Genomic DNA, 12,974 nt, shown 5'->3' with positions numbered 1-12,974 from the left:
AATTTAATAACAGTTGATGAATTAAGAAACTGTATTATTTTTTAAAATCACTTAGGAAGTCTCCTCTCAATCCCCTTGGTTCCTTGGTTGATTCTTCTGGACAGCATGTCAAAAAGATTTGGAAACACACAGCCTGTACAAAGCACTGTGTCTGGTTTAGCCTCTTTTTCACTTTATAACAAGAATTACACCAAAGCTTTGTATTTCTGTTCCAGTATATGCTGTCCATATAAGATGTAATCCCTTGTGGGGAAAATGTGGACGATGACAGGAGTCTTTGAAAAATTGCTCATTTTAACTGAATATGTAATCTTTTGAAACCTGTAATTTTTCAGCAGATGTCTTATTACAGGAAAAATAATGTTTTAATGATATAAAAGACAAAGATTCCCTAATGATGATGATCCTCTATTTTACATTTAGGTATAATAGACTTCTCTAAAGCCTCTATGATTTTCAGTATAAAAGATAGCTCTGAGGTTGGTAACTTAGTCTGGGTAAAAACAACAAGGTAGAGCAGCATGTTCCAATAAAGATTAAGGTAGATGGTATTTGCTCTCTTTCTGGCAACTGGTGGGGGGGGGGGGGGAGTTTTGTTATTTTTATCCCAATGGTTGCAAAGAATTGAAAACTCCAAGTACTTTACATTCTTCTCAACTTTTCCAAAAGTTGTGAGTTATAAATCTCTCGTAAGGCTTTTCCCTTTCTGGTAAAGGTGATTCCAGGGCCTGGATTACTTGATATGCAAGTAGTATTATCTAGTGGTTAGAGCACAGGACTGGGAACCATCCAGACTCAGCCAAGGAGGTGCATCTAGGCAAAATGGAGGTGATATTAGTGGAAAGGGGAAGGCTCTGGCAAAAGTGATTCCTGCCACATTTTTGAGGGACAGCAGGGGTCATCCACCATTTGTCCATGATTTGGGGTTTCATGATTTGGGGTTGCTTGTGTACCTCCAACTGTTTCTGAAAACTCAGGTGGAGTTAGTGGCCATATTTTTTTCCACTTCATAAAATTAAGCAATTTCATCTTTTTCTATTGGACCTGGATCTCATCAGTGTTGTCTTTGACTTTTTGATTTCTAGAATGGATTATTGCAAGGAACTCTTCATGAGGCAATCAAACGCTAAGGTGAGTTAGGTGGCTGCTATCTCATTGAGGGATGTAAAAAATAGGGAATGTCATTATATATACCTTCTTAAACAGGAGGTGTTTATTACAGAAAACAGGAACAACTAGAGACACAAACAAATGTTTCTATGAAGTTTGAGTTACAACTTTGTCTCCAGTGTTTACCAGAGACGACACCCTATCTGGACCTCTGTACTGCACACAGAGACATGTAGGGGTTCAATAGTATACTGCATGCAAATATATAATTAAAAGGAGCATGTCACACCAATTCTCAGTTGCTTTCAAGCTGTTGATATTGGCTTGAGTCATGACTATCTGAGACATGAACTACTTCCTCATCTTATAACTGTATTAATACTTAACACTTACATAACAACTGCAGCACAGAGCTGACCAAGTTCACACAGCAAAAATCAGTGGCAGGGTTGGTCTCCTGGCCCCCCCCAGCAAACATGCTATTCATTAGACCACAGCGGCTCCTTAGCTATATTCCCACCACTTCTGATGTCAGTTTGGGTGTGCAAGGTGGGGGTGGGATTTTCAAAAGCACTCAGTGTTGCCCTGAATCTCCTTCCATTGATATAAATAGGAATTCTTCCATAGGTTTCAATGGGAAGAAGTGAGGCCAGTGCTGAGTATTTTTGAAAATCTCATCTGAAATATCCAGTATTCAGAAGATCCTAAGATAACTTCCTTTCCCTGTCCCACTTTTCTGCTCACTATCTTTACCTCAGCAGAATCAGGGAGACGAGGGTAGCATGCCCCCAAGGAAGAAAACACCCTTGTATGGCTTCAGTCTCTTTTCAGATACAAAGGGAAATATGGTGCCCACAGCTATTACTTTAAGGCATTTTCTTTATTTCATATATAAATAGAATCATTTTTATATTCTGGTTACTCTTTGACACGTGTTCATTAGAATATATTTAGCAACTACATTATTTTTCATAGTATGAACGAATATAAATAGCATTGCAGTAAAATATTAATAGTGCTACAGTACTACATAACTGTAAATTAAATACTTCAAGTCTCTCAGTGAATATAGTCTGCGAATAGGAAATAGAATCATAACACATCACAATCCTTTAAGGTACAGAGCTGCCAAATCCTCACCCTTCTGTCCCTACAATAGCTGAAATCCAATCCCCAGAGACAATCCAGTTCCTAAACAGACAACTCCCCTCCAACTATTTTTCACATCTAGATGCCATCCCTTTACTGTCCGTAGTCTCCATCCCTAATCTCCATTTTTGCCCATTTCTCTAATCTGAGTTAATGTCCCTTGAGCCTACCCTGCCATTATTATAATGTGCTATTTACATAGCACCCACAGTGATCTAGGCACTTTGCAAACATGCAAGAGGACAAGGGACATGCCCCAAAGAACTTCCAACCTAAAAAGACAAAACGTAGATGACAGGAATTAAAACATAAAATCAAACATAAAATCAAAGCATAAAAAAGTGATGAGGTTCAGTAGTGGCTTGTTAGGTCTATACCTTTGCTCAGTGTTGTTTTTGTTCTTCCTATTGATAATTTTGCATTTAAACAGTAGGGAACATAAACCATATTTTTGGGGTGATTTAAACTTCTGAAGCTTCTATTTAAAATGCTTTTGGTTTTTATCGTGGTCGCCACCTAATCCCAACCATTATAAAACAACCAAAGGCATGCAGCTGGATTGGTACTGTGGGCTGTTAAAAATTCACAGATGAGTAGGATCACTTATGCCAGGACTGTGAGTATCTGCTGCTACTGTAGTAGCTTCTGTCTGATAGCAGCAGACAGTTCCTTCTAACTGTTTCAGGGTTGGACTTATAAAGGGACTGCCTCCACTAGCTGGTCTTGTTCATTCTTCTCTCCAAGGCTGGCGGTGGGCAGAGGATGTGGGTACCCAGTGCCTGGAGCAGCTTCTAGCAGTGGAGAAGGATCTCCTACTCTTCTGTTCCGTCCTGCTCAATGCCAAGAGCATTGCACAGGAGAAAGAAAAGCAACTATGGCAATTATTATCTGGATGATATTTTTCTTGGGAAAGGAGATAATCAGAGCTGGGTAGGAAGGAAAGCACATTGTCCATTCTTTAAGGGATCTCAACCATAAAAAAGTAGGTTTGGCCTGAATATGTGAACGTGCATGAGGCCAATTCAGATTTCTTTTTTTCCTGTAATGGTTTATGTGTCTCTGATGGGGTGTGCAAACCCATACTAGTCAGAGAGGGATAATGAGCTGCTGTGGGGTCAATCAGTCCCTCCCTGCTTCCGCTGTAAGACCTGTAAATTTGGAGGTAGGTAATTAAAAAGCACACTGCCAGCTCAGTTGGATCCTGAATGGGAATGAGAGCAGATTTGCAGCTCATATATCATGTGAGAAACCTGGGTAGAGCTAGGACTTGATAGGAATCTGGTCAGCCAGGGCCTCCCTGAGAAAAGGTATGCCTGACACAGACTGTTGATTTGTTACCAGGAACCTGTTGGTGGGTGTTAAGGCAAGCTCCTGCATTGGGACCAGTCTGAAAGGAAGGGTCTGGAAACTGAGCCCAATGGGGCTGAAAATTCTTTTAGTTTGTGTTTATGCTGTACTTTGACTTGGGGAATCTGCTATCAGTGAATTGCCCAGAGGAATAAGCACATCTGTAACTGAAGTGTGCTGAAGACTGTTGGGGAAACTGAGGCACGACTGCTGCAGTGGTCCACCACACCATGAGGGGGCATGCAAGGATGACCCCTCCTCCACAGTTTCTCATATAGTAACACTGATATTGTGTCCATTATGTTCAAGTTGCACACTGCACAACAGAAATTTGCTAATAATATATGAAACAATAGGATTTTCAAGTCAAGTGCCCAATTATTCATGGATTCGGAACCACGTTAAATATGAATGTTAAAATGGAAATTTCAAAGATTTGACAGAGAACAGTTTAGTAACATGGATAAATGTTATCTTTCCATGTACTTGTTTCATGAAAGGGACACTTGTAATTTCTACACAGCTTAGAAATGAGGACAAAGAATTAAAGATGAAAAGACATGAAAACAGCAGTAATAAAAGGAAGTTAAAGGATAAATTATATTTCTTATTTTAAGACAAACATTTTTAGACATAAGGCTAAGTTGAAGTTGGTATTTAATATCATTACATATTTCTTTGTTTCCCCTAGCCTAGAGGATGCATAAGTCCATTCTCTGACCCATGTCTAAAACTTGAATTGTGCAAAATATTTACTAAAAGTTAAATATTTTTTCCTCCATCCACCATTGTAGTTGGAAAGGAGGCTCTAAGGCATTGTTTCCTGTCTGTACTAGTATCTGCCTACTGTGTGTGTGCATGTGTGTGTGCACGCATGTGTGTATGTGTGTCTATCCATTTGTGCATTAATCTTGCTGATGATCCTGGTGTACTCACTGCTCAGTTCTTACTCTCCAGCAGCTATTACACATGTGCACATCAGTCATGCCTCACACAAAAGCTGTTGGGGTGTACAAGCTGCCTATTGTGCCAGCAGTATAAGCTTCAAAACAGGGAACTTGAAAAGAAATTCCGTTTCTGGCACCAGTTCTGGATTGTGTATAGGACACAGAAAGTGGGGAGAGGAGATGCACTATGAGACCAAACACTGTCCAGGAGGCACTTATGATGGTGGATACTGTGAGTGGTACTAGAGTATAATGTTTTTGGGTGTCACCCGATGACACTATTACAGTTAACCTTATAAGTTCTGTTTAGTTTAACTGACTGTATGACCAATTAGATCTTGGAGAATTGTTTGTGGTGCAACTCTATTTAGGAGTGGAATATTTTATTAGTAAAAATAGTTTATCTGACTGAATAATTGCTGGAGCACAGAGCTGCTGCTACAGTTTAGTTTCTGACAGACTATAGGCTGCAAATAAATTAATGTTTCATAACCAGCACTCATGTAGGAGGTGAGCTTCAGCTTCAGAAAAATCAGATAGATGAAACTACCCTCCCCAAGAACAATAGGGAATAATCGCATCACCAAATAATCAATTGGTGGGTCAGACAGCTACTCACAGTGTGACCTGTGGAATGCTAACCTGTAACACACAGAAGCAGGGAAACTGTGGGGTGCAGCATGGGGGGAGGAGGGTGTCCTGGCTCAGGGGATTAGAAAATACCGGGTTTTAGAAGAAAGGGGACCCCAACTAACATGATAATGATTTTTAACACCTAAGACATTTAAAACAACAACCACCACCACCACCACCAGGAACTATCTGAGGGGAAAGGTTTCTTTCTGTGGATAGCCTGGGTTTGGAATCTCACATGAGAGTTCAGAGCCAGGGATTACTCTTGCAATATGTACGATTTTGGTTTCATTTCTACAGCTAAGCTAAGAATGCCTCATTATGTATTATGTGTGTTATGTTTGAGAACCAAAGGCTAATTACGGGCAGTTGGCCAAGTTTTTAGTTTGACCAGCTGATATCTACCCAGGTTTTCACACCCTGACTGACATTGTTAATCAGACCTAATTTTCTAGTGTAGACCAGGCCTCAGAGTGCCTTAGCTGTGAGTTGAGACAGGTCTGAATAAAGGAGAGAACATTATGGGCATTTTCAAACATGTACAGCAGTAGAGCATTGTGGGGATGTATCTTTCCTTTTAATGTTGAACAATGGAAAGCATCCCAAACTCTAAATTGTGTGTATACCATTTTAGGATATAGCTGGATGCTTTTCTGGGGCTTGTTAATGTTAATCAGTAATCAGCCTCTTCACAGGCCCCGTCTTGTACAATGTGTTATCTATTTTCTACAATCTGAAACTTCTCGCCACTGAAAACGTGCAGTATAAATACATGCATCATTGACAGAGGAGGATGAAGATCTCATAGACATTGCTATAATTGGCAATGATTTTTTCCCGTATGGAAAACTTTGCAACTTTGCATGTCATCTTTGCACAAGAACTATTGTTTGAGGATTTATATTAATAATGTAAACTGAAATGTTGGGAAGCAATGAGAATTTACATGGACTTCTACTGAAGCAGGTATTTAGCTGGCAATCTGGAAAGTGCCAGAGTCCAAATGGTTAAAATAATTACAGAGAATGAAGCCATAAAAAGTTAATGAAACATCTGTTACATTGGTTTAAAACACAATCACAAGCAAAGAATTAGCAACAAAATGCTGCTTATTCTTACATGTTAAAAGCATACAGTGAACTTCAGCAGGCAATTCTCAGATATGAATATCAGTGAGGATCACCATTTGGTACACATATTGTTATTTGAAAATATATCCCTATTAGCATTTGAAAATTTCCATCCTACATCCGAAATGTTTTATGGCATGTATTAAATGGGTTTCGGAAACTGAATAGATTTATTGCACAGGTTTATGTAGTTTTATGTTAACACTGTGGGTTGAATCTTTTGCCAGTTTTCTACAAAGGAGTTACTGTGCAAAGACTGAAGAGTACATGCAGTAGTTTAACTCTACTTTGGAGGGGCGATGAAACAATAAAGGATAAAATGCCAAGTTTTCTATGAAGAAAATACTATTGGAAGAGGATTTCTACCATCCCTAGCTTTATGCTTTTGCTACTTTCACACATCCTGTAATGCCTTACCATCATGTAGGGTGTTTATTTGCTTTCATGAGTATAACATTGCGATCCAACACACCTCAATTTTATCTTTTTCTTGTTCCTGTTGACACCTCCCCACACAACCCAATGGCCATACACCACACTAGGAAAGGACAACTTTGCCTTTGACTGAGATTGAGCAGGTGGTTTAGGTCCCATAAATTCTTTACACTTTAGTACTTCTTCATGGTTGCAGGATTCTTTTCTCCTTGGGGACAAGCTGCTTGTAACACTCACGTAACAGGAGAATTCCTTAAAAGAAGATTTATTAAAAACAAATAGGAAAAAGTAATTAAAACTAAAACTGGCTAATAATTTTGCATCAGAATGTTTTCTAATGGAAAAACGTGATTTTTGAGGGCATGGCTACACTTGCAGATGCAGAGCGCTTTGACTTAAACAAGCCTTCGGAGAGCGCAGTAGGGAAAGCACTGCAGTCTGTCCACACTGACAGCTTCAAGCGCACTGGCATGGCCACATTTGCGGCACTTGCAGTGGCATTGGGAGAGGTGCATTATGGGCAGCTATCCCAGCATGCAAGTGACTGCAACGTGCTTTTCAAATGGGGGGGGAGGTGGAGTGTGACAGGGAGTGTTTTGTGTGTATGTGGGGGGAGAGAGAGTGGGGTTTTGGGGGGCTGAGAGCATGTCAGCATGCTGTTTTGTAAGTTCAGTCAGCAGTAGAACCCTCTTCTCCCCCCCCCCCACCTCTCTCTCTCACACACAGCATTACCACACTAATGGTTGCTTTGTCTCGGAGCAGATAAGCATGCCGGCTCTCAGAAATGGTGCTTTGAAAAGGCATATCCGCATTCCTGCAGCGATTCAAAAACAATGACAAGAGTGGCCAATTGACTTAAGGGGATTATGGGACGTTTTCAGAGGCCGATCAGAGCGCAGTAATGCAACACCTCGTTCACACTGATGCCCAGGCATCATAGCCAAGGTGCAGCAAACATTATTCCACTCACCGAGGTGGAGTACCAGGAGTGCAATAGCTGAGGAGTCAGAGCGCTCTACGTGCCTTGCCATTATGGACGGGTCGGGAGTTAGAGCACCCGGGGCTACTTTAATGCGCTTTAACTCGCAAGTGTATCCAAGCCCTGAAAAACTGTAAGTTTCCACAGGCACATTTTGATTTTCCCAAAATGTTTTGATTTTTTTTCTTAGGAAAATTAAAATAAAATATTTTGTATCAGGTCAGGTCAGTTTGACATTAATCTGATATTAATCCCCTTCAGCTACCATGGAGCCTGATGGGATTTGTTGTACAGTGCCTCATGCCCCCATTTTTCCCTCTTAGCTAAAGTCCCTGGTTGGACTACATCTCCCATGTTACATGACAGGCAGATACAGTTCCCTGTGGAAATGAGCCAAAATGAAAAGTTTTAATTCTGTTAGACAAACTATAATGAAACTATAGTTTCAATTTGGGAATGTCTGAACATTCCATTTAGAACTTTGTTTTTTTTGTTCCATGAAATATATTTTGTTTTTACTTTTCATCCTGATTTGAGATGAAAAAAAAGTCAAAATATTAAATATCTTGCTTGGCACAAATTTTGATTGCGGACCAGGTCTAATTTAAACAAAAATAATGGTTTGCTTAGCATATCTAAACTAAACTAGATAAAATTGTATGCTCTTGGGGACAAGGACCATCTTTTTCAACTGTGTACAACACAATGCACAATGGTGTCATGGTTCATGACTGGGGGTTCTAGGCAGTTGCTCATGTAAGAGAAATAGCATATATGGGAATACAGACATTGTATAAATTACAGTTATTTTATTTCTTACATAGGCTTATTTTTGATAGAGAAAAGTCAATTTAGAACCTATCAACATGAAGAATCCAGAAGAGATTAGCTGTTTGATTTATAATCTAGTTTGCATATAGAGAAAAAATACGGTATATTATCTTGTGAGAAGAATGAGGCACTGATAATATGATGTACACACTTATTTTATTTTCTGATGGCTGAACATACAGTGGAGGGTTGTTGCCAGCATCTTTGCAATAATCTGTTTTTATTAAATTTTGGGGAGGTCAAACTTTCCATGAAGCGGTTACATTGTATTATCTAGAGACTTTTTCACCTGGATGAGGCCATGTTAGCTTGCTCAAAAGTGGTCTCATGTTCTATATTTTTTATATTTTTTTGGGGGGGGGATGAGTCATATAGTTAATCTCTGTGGTATGTAAACCTCAAATATATTTTAAATTACTGGCTTAAATGGGACTTTTCCAAATTAATGATAGCCAAGGATGACCTAATATGAACTTGACAAGATAAAATGGCATGGCTTTAAGGTAGGCCTCTGACCTAGGCCAACAAAATAAGGCAATGCATCCGACGAAGTGGGCATTCACCCACGAAAGCTTATGCTCCAATACATCTGTTAGTCTTAAAGGTGCCACAGGACTCTCTGTTGCTTAAGGCAAAGAAGGTTAATCTTTTGGGTTAACAAGCCAGCTGAGGGAAGACTGACATTCAGATACAGAATTCCTAAGATCGATCACCTTGGGAAGTCACATCATCAACAACCAAGTCACTGCAGTCTATGACCTGTCTCCCGCGTACCTGCAAAGAAACATTGCTAGCAAGAAACATTGAGCCAGCAACATCATTGTCTGACTTCTTAGTCCCAGTTCCTCCTCTCTGACAGTTAGGGTCTGCAACCCCCCTGTTATCTTACATATTTCCCCCCTTTTTTCTATTGTTGTTATGCTTTTATTAGGTGAAAGATATCCCAGTCTTATTTCTTTAATTTTATGGTTGTGAAAGTATGGTTGTGTGCATGCATAACTACCTATAATGTCCACAAGGGAAACATGCCAGAAAGAAAGCTCCCCAGGTTTAAGCTGCCCTAAAAATAATGTCATAAAATTATTCATTATAGCATGATGTGTGCCATATGTTTAAACTGCCATTTGTACATTTTTTTAGAAAAGAATTGTCAAGCTTCTGTTTATAAAACCTCTGTTAAATTTTCTATTATCACATTTCTGTTGGGAGGCAGGGAGGAAAGGATTAGCTGCCACACAAGAATAGAAAGCTAAGGAGGACACTTCATAATTGGTTGGGGTGGTTAGAGTTAGGGTTTCAGTATTAAAAATATGTCACCAGTTCCAAATTATAGATCTGATCAACATTAGTAACCTTCTTTAATTGAAGTTGATAACCAAATGGACAGCCACCTCCTAGATCCCTTTTTAGGATTTATAAGGATTTTGGCAATTTAGGCAATTATTTGACTATTTAATTCCAATCCAGTTATGAGGCTAGCTTGTTTGTTGGTTTGATTTTGATTTGATAGTTGGAGTGTTTTATTTTTAATTATTAAATATAACAATAAGTATTAGTAATAAGTATAAATATTAATAATAGTTTTGCTTTGGTGATATGTTTTCTTGACTTTTTTAATTAACAGTTTTAATAAAATTTATCAAGAGATACTGAATCACATTTCTTTCCATAAGCAACATGGAAAAAAAATCTTCCACTGAATTAGATACTGCCTCTTGGGGAGGAGGATTACCTATAGAGTAACTCCTCGCTTAACGTTTTAGTTATGTTCCTGAAAAATGCAAATTTAAGCGAAATGATGTTAAGCGAATCCAATTTCCCCATAGAATTAATGTAAATGGGGGGGAAATTAGGTTCCAGGGAATTTTTTTTCACCAGACAAAAAACTATATATTATATAGATATACACACAGTATACGTTTTAAACAAACAATTTAATACTGTTCACAGCTATGATGATTGTGAAGCTTGGTTGAGGTGGTGAAGTTAGAGGGTGGAAGAGGGAGGGATATTTCCCAGGGAATGCCTTGCTGCTAAATGATGAACTAGCACTGGGCTGAGCCCTCAAGGGTACACACAGAGACAGACACACACCTTGTATGTGGGAAAGAGAGAGAGATGCACACTGCCCCTTTAAGTAAGCTGACCCACTCTTAAGTGCATTGTCTTTTTAAGTATATCAAGAAGTTGAGACAGCAGCTGCTGCCCCAAGCTCTCTATGTCTCTCTCCGCCCGTGTCCCTCCCTGCTCTATATGGAGAAAGGGTAAGCGGGGCGCAGGAGCAGGGAGGAGGGGGACACCCTGACATTAGCCCCCACCCCATCCCCCTTGCACAGGAAGCAGGAGTCTCTGGGAGCAGTTCCAAGGCAGAGGGCAGGAGCAGCACATGGCAGTGCGGGGACGGACAGCTGAACTGCCGGCAATTGGTAGCCTGCTGGGCAGCTGCAGCACAGGGAACTTAGGGGAGCAGGGAGATGATAGGGGGAGCTGATAGGGGGGCTGCCAGTCCACCCTGGTTACAAGCCCCCACCAGCTAGCTGCAACGGGCTGCTTTTCGTGCAAGCAGTGAACAAAGCAGGCAGCTGCCAAATGACAATAGAAGGGAGCATTGCACAACTTTAAACGAGCATGTTCCCTAATTGATCAGCAACGTAACAACGAAACAACGTTAACCGGGACGACTTTAAGTGAGGAGTTACTGTACCAATGGGTGCAGCTGCTGCATTTTAAGTGCAGACAAGCATTGAGAAACCAGGGGGTTATTTTGATACAAGCTAAAATAAAGACCCTGATTTTGTTGTCCAATGTAGGCCGAAATCCAATTGAAACCAAAGGAAGTTTAATTCAATCCTGCAAACACCCAAGTAGGTTTACTCCCCTTTAAGTAGTCCCACAGAGGGGCTGCAAGGCTGAGTGGTAAGTGAGGGCTGCAGGCTCAGACATAAATGGTTAAACCTGCTTTCTGTTAAGTCATCCTTGTAAACGTACACTGCTTAGTCTTTTTGAAACTAAAGATGTGTACCTAATTGTCTCTCTCCCGCTGACATAGTGCAGTCCACCCCGGCACTTCTGTTGGTGTAACTTATGTCACTCAAGGAGGTGTTTTTTCCACACATCTGAGCGACATAGGTTATACCAACAAAAGACATGGCCTACACCTATATATGGGAAACAGTGAAACTGAGTATTCACCAAGTCCCAGATTGTTAAAGGTATTTTGCCCCTGATTCCAATTGATTTCAATGTGAGTTAGGTGCCTAAATGCCTTTGAGGATCTGGGCCCAAGTGCTGTCAAATGCACAGAGTAACCAAACTAGTTTATTTTAGTTATACAATCTTAAATTTCACTTATAACTAGTAGGTACACATTTTTCAGAGAAAAATATGATTTGCGAGTTGACAAATCCCTTTAAGCCTCTGAAGAATCTCATTGTGAATTAGTTGATTCTAGCAGCCTCATACAATTCTGTCTGAGCTGAGCACTTGTACATTTAATAAAAAAATTACTATGTCTTGTCTCCTGACAAATCTGACTCCTGTGCACTCACTCAAGATTACAGCAAGGGTCAGTATGTTGATGGCTAGATTACAGACCCCTCTCCTTCCTCCCCCAAGTAATAAAAGGGGGCGGGGAATACTATCTCCTACTGCGTAATTAGTCCTCAGACATGATTCTCATATCTCAAAGGAATTTCATTTGTGCCACAATTTACCTATTAGGATATTATTCAAAAGCTGCATTGGAGTCACAACACATAACACTGTCAGAAGCAGCATACACAAAGCTATTCACCGCAGAGCTGACTGAATTGCCTTATGATTCTTACCACTTTAATTTCTTCATGATGTCAGATACATACTGAATTTGTCTAAATTAGTCAGATCTAGAAGCAAGGGCTTTCCTCTAGGTACTGCCTATATTTCCATAATGTTTCAAAGATTGAATGTTATATTTCACGTAAATATTTCTTTGTTTGTTTGTTTGTTTGTTTGAAAATTTTTAAAATTGGATAAATCAAGCACCTTTGGTCACTGACTGCTTAATGATCTGACTTTTTCACAAATGCAATATAAGTATCTTGGAAAATATGGGAGCCTCAAACACTGGAGGAAAAAGTGAGATCACTAGTGTTTTAAAAATACATATACAATTGCTGCACCAATCTGTCAGGAAAACATATTTCATGAATTCAGTGAATATATAAATGGCTCACTCCCTAAAAGACTGATAGTTTCAGCATTTTAGTTGGTGAGTATGGTTTCTGTTTCCTTCCTTAACCCTATATTCAAAAAAAGCCTATGTTCTGCGTCTAGAAAAAGAACACTCTTCTATTTTCTCCTCAAAATGCTTCCAGGTCTATGTGATTGATATTAGCATTTTTAGCTGTGTCATGTTATCGTTTACATGGTCCA

Source organism: Emys orbicularis, chromosome 1 (genome assembly GCF_028017835.1).
Source record: "Emys orbicularis isolate rEmyOrb1 chromosome 1, rEmyOrb1.hap1, whole genome shotgun sequence".
Classification (NCBI taxonomy): domain Eukaryota; kingdom Metazoa; phylum Chordata; order Testudines; family Emydidae; genus Emys; species Emys orbicularis.
The sequence above is the reverse complement of the archived record's forward strand: the minus strand, read 5'-3'. Positions refer to the sequence as shown.